General features: G+C 39.3%; 1 non-coding gene across 1 annotated transcript; it reads right to left on the reverse strand.

Moving 5' to 3' along the window:
• Positions 1–3,553: 3,553 nt before the first annotated feature.
• On the reverse strand, positions 3,554–3,717 carry LOC132373893 (U1 spliceosomal RNA). Its single transcript, XR_009505549.1, has one exon. It is a non-coding gene; the product is annotated as a U1 spliceosomal RNA (small nuclear RNA).
• Between the last annotated feature and the right edge of the window lie 6,958 nt (positions 3,718–10,675).

Consider the following 10,675-nt stretch of genomic DNA (forward strand, 5'->3'; position numbering starts at 1 on the left):
ACTATACATAGAGAATCCTAAAGATGCTACCAGAAAACTACTAGAGCTAATCAGTGAATTTGGTAAAGTAGCAGGATACAAAATTAATGCACAGAAATCTCTGGCATTCCTATACACTAATGATGAAAAATCTGAAAGTGAAATTAAGAAAACACTCCCATTTACCATTGCAACAAAAAGAATAAAATATCTAGGAATAAACCTACCTAAGGAGACAAAAGACCTGCATGCAGAAAATTATAAGACACTGATGAAAGAAATTAAAGATGATACAAATAGATGGAGAGATATACCATGTTCTTGGATTGGAAGAATCACCATTGTGAAAATGACTCTACTACCCAAAGCAATCTACAGATTTAATGCAATCCCTATCAAACTACCACTGGCAGGTTATCTCTTGAAGGGAGATCTGAGCAAGGCACTCCTGTGGCTGCCTGCCGCACCTGGGAGCGTTTTCCTGTGAGGGCTCCCTCCCTCTCAGTATCTCCAAGACACTTTAGCAACCAAGGCAAACAGGCAGCAACAGGGGTAGAGCCAGCCCTATTTCTTATCTTTCTGACCATTTCTTACCATCTCCCTAGCTGAAGCCAATATAAATCATCTTTATGCCCTTTTAATTTAATAATTTAATAATTACTCTTGTTGTTATCTGCCTCCTAATTGATTTTTCTGCCTCCATCTTGGACCCTTGTTAGTCTATTCTCATAAAGATCTAGAGCTATCCTTTTGACATAAGTCAGATGGTGATGTCCTTTAATCAAAACCCTGAAATAGCTTCCATTTCACTCGGAAAAGTCCTCAAACTGGCTTGAGCCTGGGTCTGCCTGACCTCTCATTACCCTAGGCCCTCCTCCCTTACTCCTTCACCCCCTGCCCACCCAGTTACGGCCACCTTCGCTTCTGCGCTGTTCCTTGACCAAGCCAGGCAAACACTGAGGCCGGACTACTTGCTTGTCCCTCCGCCTGAAATGCAGCTTCACTCGCTCACCTCCCTCAGGACTTTGCTGAACTGCCACCTTTCAGTGAAGCCTCCCCAGATGACCCGATCTAAACTTGCAACTTCTCAGTCTCCAGAAAATCTTTTCTAGCTTTATTTTTCTCCATAGCACTTACCGCCATCAAACGTACAGTATCTTTTTACTTATTTTGCCTAATGTCTATTTTTCCTACTAGAATAGGTAAGCTCTATAGGGACAGGGATTTGGGTCTATTTTGTCCACTGCTGTGATTTTTGTTGAACGAATGAATAAATTCTGTGAAGAGAAGCAGAAGGGATGGATGTAAAAACCTGGGTCTCTCCTGGTGAAAGGAAAAAGCACAGGGTTTGGAGTCACTGAGGCTCGTTTGGGTCTAGCTCCAACACTTAACTGATTGTCGGACTTTGGAAAAGTCACTTAACCTTTGTGCACCCCAGGTTCCACATCTGCGGGATATAGCTAATGGTGAAAGCCAATGACTGTAAGACGACAGACAGCACAGTTACTTTTCTTATTATTTCTACCGCCTGAAAGACAGTGGCATGTGGTGGTCCTCACACTAAGGCGTGGAAGTCATTTAGGATTCCTCCAGTGACATGTGACACTTTGGATTGGTTACCGTTAATCAGAGGCTGGGTCCTCATCCTAGCCCTATACTCATTCACTCTGCCCCCTAAGCAAGGATCTGGGCCTTAGTTTCTTCATTTGTAAAAGGAGATGGTGATATCCACCACACCTAGCTTGTAGTCTGGAGGGATGAGGATACAACGAAATAGTTTGTGAAATCCCTTTGAAAACAGGAAACGTCTACACAGACACCGATGGTTCATGGTGGTTGGTGAGAAGGCCTCATGTCTGATCTAGAGTCCCCAGTTGGAGTGACAGAGGACCCGAGAAGAGGAATCTTTACTGCCTAAGTTCCCGCACCCTCATCTCTGTCAACCCAGCACCACCTCCAACTCAACCATACGGTAGGCTCTCCTTTGTTGTTTGCTGGTTGTTTGAGAAGCACAGACTACATCTATCCTTTGAATTTTCTTTCTTTCAATCTTTAGAAAATCTGTCAGACCTACCCTAATTTGGCGAGCCCTTGTATTCATGGCTGGGCTACCCTCTGATAATTTTTAAGTGGATACATTACGAAGGAGTAATCAGGTTCAAGGAAAATCTTGCTTGAACTAACGCTATCTTGAGTTAGGTTTTCATGTTAGTCAGTGAATTCACACATAGTTATAAAAAAGAATGTACTCTTCCATTCCTTTATTTACAAGCTATACAGTTTTATGGCTCTGATTAACTTTTGGATGCTTTTACCTTTGTTGGTAAAAAAGGCTATCCCTCTCACCATCACAGCTTGCTGTCCCAAATGGACATAAACAGGGCACTGTCATGTGTACATGAAAAAAAGATGACCTACATAGACGATGTTACAGTAGGGTATTAAAAGTACAATTTCAGCCATTTCTCCCAATTAAGGCGAACTCATCTGTGATTTCAGCTTCCCATTTGAAATAAAAGTCTGGCGGTAATTGGAGCACAGAGCTATTCACCACTGTACTTCAATCTGGAAATAATTGTCTTTGTTCAATTAGGAATCTGCATTTTCATGCCAATCTTCACAGATTATTTTGAATGGAGAATGCACTCTGATTAAGAGCTATCCCTCTTGGAAGGAAAAAAAAGCAGGTCCTCATCCTCTTGTTGGATTTAACATTTTTTCTCCTAGCAGACTGAGAAGGATATCATACAATGATTTTCTAGACTTATTTAATATGATAAAAATCTCCTACGGAATTCATATATAGTTTTTATTTAAATTTCAAGACCTCCTTGAGATGATTCTCTAGAGTTCGGCTTGACAAGGTATCAATTTGTCTGAGTTCTTCAGTTAATTTGTCATATTATAATGACCAGGTTTTCCACAGAGCAATATCTGACCACCATTTATTTTTGCCATTTATAGAACCACTTACTCTCTTAGGTGCTTTTAAAATACAGAATCATATATAACTCATAAAAAAAACCTTGAAAATTAAGGACTGTTATCCCCATTTAATAGATGAGGACAATAAAGGTCAGAGAGTTTATGTGATTTTTTTTCCCAAGGTCACTCAGTGACTTATTGGTAAAACCAAGAGTCAGCTGCAGGTCTGGCTGACTTTAAAATCTCTAACACTTTTTTCTGATTAATTTAATACAGCCAAAGGAAAATAGTAAGAAGCATTCCTGTTAAAATGATAAGATTCTAATAGATAGAACTATGAAAATGCCAACACAGCATATGTCTTTGCTATAAATCATCCTGCTCCAATAATTTTGAAAGCACCTATATTTAGCAGTTCTGGATGAAAATAAAAGGTCCACAATTATGAAAACATATTAGCACAATGACAACTTTCTTAAACACCATGAGTTACTATCCATATCATTACATAATTTAATCCTTTCTCCAAGATGGATTCCTTTAGAAACTAGAACATGCCTTCTCCATTTTGGGATCCCTTCAACCAAACACAGTTATTAAGTGAGAAAATGAATGAATCACTCTCTCTTTCTCTCTTTTTTTTTCTTTACAGGGGAAAGCGCGAACGCAGTCCCGCACTACCACAAATTATGTAGTCGAGTTTACCACGTTTGGGGATATTGCAGGGTTCAGCACATCCGGAGTGCAATGAATAAGTCTCGCCCTGGGAAAACCACCTTCGTGATCACGGTATTTCCCCTGCCAGGTAAGTATTGAATCACTCTCTTGATAACCCCAGGAGGTAGGCAGGATATATGGGATACATATATTACAGATATATTTTGTGTGTGTGCTTAACATATACATACAAGTCAAAAAACCCCATAAGTATAAGAAGTAGAACTCTGGCCAAACCTTTCATTATCCCCTTTAGAAACATTATACAGGTATTGTAAATCTCCACCTTTGAAGCAAAGTAATTCCTTCTCTTTAGTAATACTCTGGTAAACATACCCATGAGTGTTTCCCATTCTTCTCTGTCTTTGACCATGCCGTTTCATAACGACAAGAAGAAGAAAAGACTTATTTAAGCACCTGGATGGAAAGCGATAGCTAATCCAATTTTTCTTTTTGAAAATATAGAATTAGTATTTGTGAGAGTTTGGGTCAAATGGGACTGGTGAGCACAGGGGGCGATCACTTCTACATTTCACGCTGACTTTGGTTCTGGCTGTGGAGTGTCTGGGGCTGTGGGTTGGTGGGAGGAATGTAGCATGTTCTGTTTTTATCAGTCTGCTCCATAGGCTATGGCAGGTGTGGAGATTACTTTCCAATAATTCCTGGAAGCAATATTCCCCCACCTTCACAGGAACTTGCCATCTGGCTCTGAGGGCCAGAGATAATTCAGCTTCTAAATGAGCTCAGCTTCAGGTCCTCCTGAGCAAAAACTGATAAATGAGTGAGATTACACTGTTTTATGGCAGTGTCAATAACACGCCAGCATTTGGTCACTCAGGTGCCTTCAGAAAAGAAAGTAAAGCTTTTATTGAATTAACCTATCTCAAATTCAAGTGCATTATTTAAGGGCTTTGGGGAAGGAGTTGCCAAGCTTTATGAAGGCTACATAGAAAAACTAAAAATACATGTGCATAGTATGTAGATCTTTTGTATGCAAACTTTGGTCTCATAAAGTAAAATGCCAGAGTCAATTTTGGCCTTGTATACTCTAAAATGAATAATTTTACCCATGAAAATTTTCTTCCCAGGAAAAACGGTGGCTAAAGCCGAAAATTTACTAAGCTGCCTGGATAATAAGCTTTGTGACTTGAGAAAACGTAGGTGTAGCCATCAAGCAAAGAGAAGATACAAAGCTGTGACATGAACAATTTAGACCAGAAGACAAAACTTTGAGAAAAAGAGATCCTTTTCCTCCTGCTCTAATTATCTTAACCAGTTGTCAAAACTGGTAAAATTGATCAGATAATACCTTAAGTCTCCATTTGGTTTTGACCATGTGGGCATAACTATCTTGGGATGGTCGTTTTGTATAAATAACATCAGGGTGAAGATAATTACAATTTGATGAGAAGAGAATGAGGTACTTGGAATGCAAAGTATTCAGCATGGCCCGATTTCCCAGGGCCCCCTGAGATTATGTGTAGCAATGACAAGATGACATAATTAAATTAAGTGGCATGGCAATAAGTAAGAAAGTAAGCCCACAGACTCTGTCTCTTGGGAGAATGTCAGCTCAAACAGTTTTTTAAGATGTCTTATTAAAAAGAAGGTGAATAAACTGGAGTTATCTCAGCTTGGGGAAATAAAACATAGTTTTCTTGGGAAAACAGAATTTTCTTCTCTGGAGGAAGCACTGGGAGAAGAAAACCTCTTTGAGAGAGCAAAGAGTACCTATCTCTGAAACTTAAAAAAATGCAAAAAAAAAAATGCAGAATTTGATAGGTGGAAAGTGAGGGAGCAGTGGTCAACATGTTTTGGGAGTGCTTTTCCCTATAGAAGTCTTTTTTCTATCACTGTCTTCCCTGACAGGCAAAACTAAGCGACCATGCTTGTACTGTGTCATACCCCCTGATTGGACCAGGATGGATACTTGCATTGGTGTCAGGAAGTCTATTGGGTGGCCTACAGCCAATCAAATTCTCACTCTTGAGAGAACTAACATCACACCAAGCTGGAGCAGAGTCAGTTCTGATCAAAACTAGATGCAAACCAAACTGAAGGAGGAGTAGAAGTGATGAGTGAAGTAGAAATGAGAGGAAGCGACTCCACAGAGAAATGAATGGGGCAGACACCACGGATGCAGAGCCCAGTTCCCAGCTCCTTCCCAGCGAGGCTCAGCTGATTCCAATTTCCTTTTTAAAGAACTATGTAAGAGTGCCTCTTACAACATTAATAATCCTCACTCCCCCCACTTTTCTTTTTAGTTGAGCTAATTTCGGCAGGTTTTTGCTAGTTTACAGCTAATGACTCCCTGAATAAGACAAAGTATCTAAAGATAATATCCTTGGCATATGAAAACTATAGAAAATTGAGAATAAGGAAGGAAAAGATTTAATATTTATTTAAATATATTCCATGTACCAGACATTCTGTTAGGTGTGTAATATTTTAATCTTTTTAACAACTATATGCCTCAAGGACATTTTTATTTTAATCATACCGATAAAGCAAATGAGTTTCAGAGAGCTTAATTAATAAACTTGCCTAAAGTCTCACTGAGTCAGGATATAAACTCAGCACTGCCTGGCCTCAGATGTCTTCCCTTCCACCGCCAGCAGACTTTGGAATAAAGCAAATATTGTTACCAGGTAACATCAAGACTCTTGAAAACAGTGAAGTATAAGTAGACATATGTGATGGTTAATTTTATGTGTCAACTTGGAGGTGTTCTTGGATATGATTAACACTTAAACTGGTGAACTTTAAGTAAGCAGATTGCCCTCCATCATGTGGGTGGACCTCATTCAATCAGTTGAAGACCTGATAGAACAAGGAGACCAGCTTCCTGGAACAAGAAGGAATTCTCCACCAGATGGTCTATGGAGTTCATCTGTACCATCAGCTCTCCTGGGTCTTGAGCCTGCTGGCTAACACTGCAGGTTTGGACTTGTCATTTTCCATAATTACTTGAGCCAATTCCTTATAATAAATCTCTCTCTATATATATATTTTATTGGTTCTGTTTCTGTGGAGAAACCTGACTAATATGCCATAAAAAAGTTGGATCAGAAAACCAAGGTTGTGGAGAGTGATGAAAGCAAGATGGCTAAATAGGGTGTCCTCTCCTTTATCACCTCTGAACAACAATAATTTGGCATCCATCTATGGACAAAAGTGCCTTTGTGGGAGCTTTGTAATCCAGGTAGGAGACAGTGAAGCACTGGTATAGTCCGAGACCAAGGAGAGCCATTTTGAGGCTAGCACCCAGGTGGCTGACTCACCAACTGTGGTCCTGGCTACAGACCTAGAAACAACTCCATATTCCTGAGGACTCAGCCACAGCCCATTTGGCTTGGTCCTGTCACCAGCACCATATACCAAGGGACTGAGAAGGAGTCACACTCACCTGTGCATTGGATAATAAGCATACAGAACTTGGTCCCAGCTGTTGACTTGAAGTGGCCCATGAACCAGCTCTAGCCCCTCTCAGCTATGGTCCAGGAACCTCTGGAGGCAAACCCAGCAAACTCAGCCAGACTGTAGATTCTGAAAGTTTCCCCTTAATGGGGCTTCTGACCATCCCAGCCATAGTCTGCAAGTGGTCCTGCTGGCATAGGGACCTGATAAAGGACACACCTGTCTGTGCCCCCCAGAGATCCTGAAAAGGCCCTGTACATGGCTCCAGCCCCTCCAGCCACAGTCAGGGAGCAGTCCAGCCCACCTCAGCCCCACCACCCACAGTCAAGGAATAGTCCAGCCCACCCAGGGAACTGGTGGGAGACACGCCCATCCATGCCTCCAGAGTCAGGTCTGCAGACCTCAGTTTTGGCTTGTGCAACCTGAAACAGACCCGTGGCTTGGTTCTGGCCCCTCTCAGCCACAGTCCAGGGCCAGTCCTGACCACCCAGGGACACATTCAGTGATTAGACAGGTGCCCTCCCAGGGACCTGGCAGGAGCCACACCTGTCTGTGCACCTGGTAATAGGCCCACTGACTGAGGACCCAACTAGGGACCGTGAAGCGGACACTTGTCCCTGTATCACCCTACTGAACAAGGTCTTTGAGGCAGTCTCATCCACCCAGAGACCAGAAAGGATCCATGCCTACCCCTATCCTTTGTAACAAGCCTGCTAATGGCAGACCCCACTGTAGACCTAGTGGCAGCATCAAAACTAGCTCCAGTCTAGCATGACTACAATTCCAGAGGTAATCTTGTCAGCCCAGGGAACTGACAGAAGGACTTAACCTGCCAAAACCAATCTGTAAAGACTGGAAGAGATGTTTGCTCCTTCAAAGGCACAGACATCAAAATACAAAAATCAGTTGTATTTCAATACACTAACAATGAACTACCTGCAAAAAGGAATAAAGAAAACAATCCCACTTACAATAGCTTCAAAAACAATTAAATACTTAGGAATAAATTTAACCAAGAAGGTGAGAGATATGTACACTGAAAATTATAAGAAATTGATGAAAGAAACAGAGAAAGACACAAATAAATGGAAAGATATCCTATGTTCATGGATTAAAAGTATATTGTTAAAATATCTGTACTATCCAAAGTCACAGATTCAATGCAATTATCAAAATTCCAATGGCATCTTTTATAGAGATAGAAAAAATGATCCCCAAATTCATATGGGACCATAAAAGGCTCCCAATAACCAAAGCAATTCTGATAGAGAAGAACAAAACTGAAGGCATCATATTTTCTGACTTCAAACTATATTACAAAGCTAGAGTAATCAAAACAGTATGGTGCTGGCATAAAAATAGACACATAGACCAATGGAACAGAACTGAAAGGAAAGATATAAACCTATGCATATACAGTCAACTAATATTTTAAAAGAGCCAAGAATACTCAATAGAGAAAGGATAGTCTCTTCAATAAATGGTGCTGGGAAAACTAGATATACAGATGCAAAAGAGCAAAATTGGATCCTTATACCACTCACAAAAATTAAGTCAAAGTGGATTAAAGGCTTAAATGTATGACCTGAAACCATAAAACACCTAGAAGAAAACAAGGGAAAATCTCCTTGACACTGGTCTTGGCAATGATTTTTTTTTAAGATATGACTTATACTTCTTTGCATTATTTTTCAGTGTTCACTATGAACTACAACAGACATCCTTAGCATTTCAGTTTACTGTGAGTTAGTGTTGTATCTTCATGTAAAATGTATACAATTGTAAAGATAAAATTATCCCTCCCACATGTTTTATGATACAGTTATGTTACTAACTCTATAATACAGAGCATACATTACTAACTGCATATTACAATGTTATAATTTGGGGGTCAGTCACATAAACTTTTAAAGAATGTAAAGGGAAGAGTGTTTTATTGTCATTCCCATATTCACCATTTTCAGTTCTCTTCATTATTTCCCAAAAGTTAATATTTCTATCTGACATCATTTTCCTTTAGTCTGAGAATTTTCTCTTGCATTTCTTGTAGCATAGGTGTGCGACCAATAAATTCTCTTAGTTTTCTTTTATCAGAAAATGTCATTTTTTTGCCTTAATTTTTGAAGGATATTTTTGGTAGATATAAAATTCTGGATTGGCCTTTTTCCCAGTGCTTTTAAAATGTTCTTCTACTATCTTCTGATCTCCATCATTTTTTATGAGAAGTCAATGGTCACTCCAATCATCATTCCTCTGTAGCTATGTGTCATTTTTATCTGGCCTCCTTCAGGTTATTCTCTTTCAGTTTTCATAAATTTGCCCATGATATCCTTAGATATGGTTTTCTTTTTATTTATCTTGCTAGGTATTGGTTGAGTTTCTTGAATATGTAATTTTGTGTCTTTCACCAAATTTGGAAAAAATTTCAGCCATTATTTCTTCACAATATTTTATGTCCTAGTATAGCTCTCCTTTCCTTCTGAGACTTCAATTACATATATATTAAACCTTTTGATATTGTCTCACAACTCTCTGAGGCTTTGTTCTGATAAATCTTTTTTATCACTGTTTTTCATGTTGAAACATTTCTGTTGATTTATCTTGAAATTGACTGATGTTAAACCTATCCAGTGACTTTTATTGCATATAATACATTTTTCAGTTATAAAATTTCCATTTGAATTTTATGGTTTCTATTTTTTGCTGGTTTTTCTGTCTTTTAGATTATGAGGATAATAGCTGGTTTTAAATTGTTGTCCAATAATTCCAAAATCTGTGTTATCTCAGAGTCAGTTCCACTGATTGTCTCTTAACTACAAGTCACATTTTCCTGTTTCTTTAAATGTCAAATAATTTTGAGTTGTACCTGGAAATTGTGAATAATACATTGTTTAGACTCTTGATAGTGTTATATTCCTCTGAGGAGTAATGATTTTTATTTGTTTGTTTTATCAGTTAACTTGGCTGAACACAGCTGCAAAATTTTGTCTCCCTGCTGTGGGCAGCAGCTGAAATTTTAGTTCAGTTCTTTGAGCTTTGGATGAACTGTTAGGAGTTTGTACCTAAACTATGCATGTATAGTTTAGAGATCAGCCGGAGACTTGATCAAAAGTTTATACGCAGAGTTTATGGCTCTGTCTCTCTGTTCTATTCATCCAGGGACTCTCCTCTTTTCCTGTAATTGCTCTGTTCTTTAATTCTTCAAGCCAGTAATACTGTGGCTTGCCATAAAAACAGGAAACTCACTCAGCGCCATTTCCTTTTTCCTAGTGTCAATCCCCCCACAGATTCTGCCCATTTTGGTAATGCCTTCAGGTAATTGTTTCTTATATTCTTTCCAGACTTTATGTTGTTATTTCTAAAGACGTTTGTCATATAGGAGCTACCCAGCTATGACCAAAAGTGGCAGGTTAGCTAGAATGTTTGAGGCAAACATTTGCAAATAACCCTGCACACAAGCCTCATGAATTGTCTTCCTTTAGCTTTTCAGGAACAAATATGAAGAATGTTTAGTGTTCAAGGACTAATTTCAAATGAAGCTAACCTCAGGCATTACATGCTAATGTCACATTTCAGTAAGTGGTCAAACAAGTAATCAGACACAAGCTGTTTTAAACTGGAATTTCCTTAAGTCCCA

Source organism: Balaenoptera ricei, chromosome 10 (genome assembly GCF_028023285.1).
Source record: "Balaenoptera ricei isolate mBalRic1 chromosome 10, mBalRic1.hap2, whole genome shotgun sequence".
Lineage (NCBI taxonomy): Eukaryota > Metazoa > Chordata > Mammalia > Artiodactyla > Balaenopteridae > Balaenoptera > Balaenoptera ricei.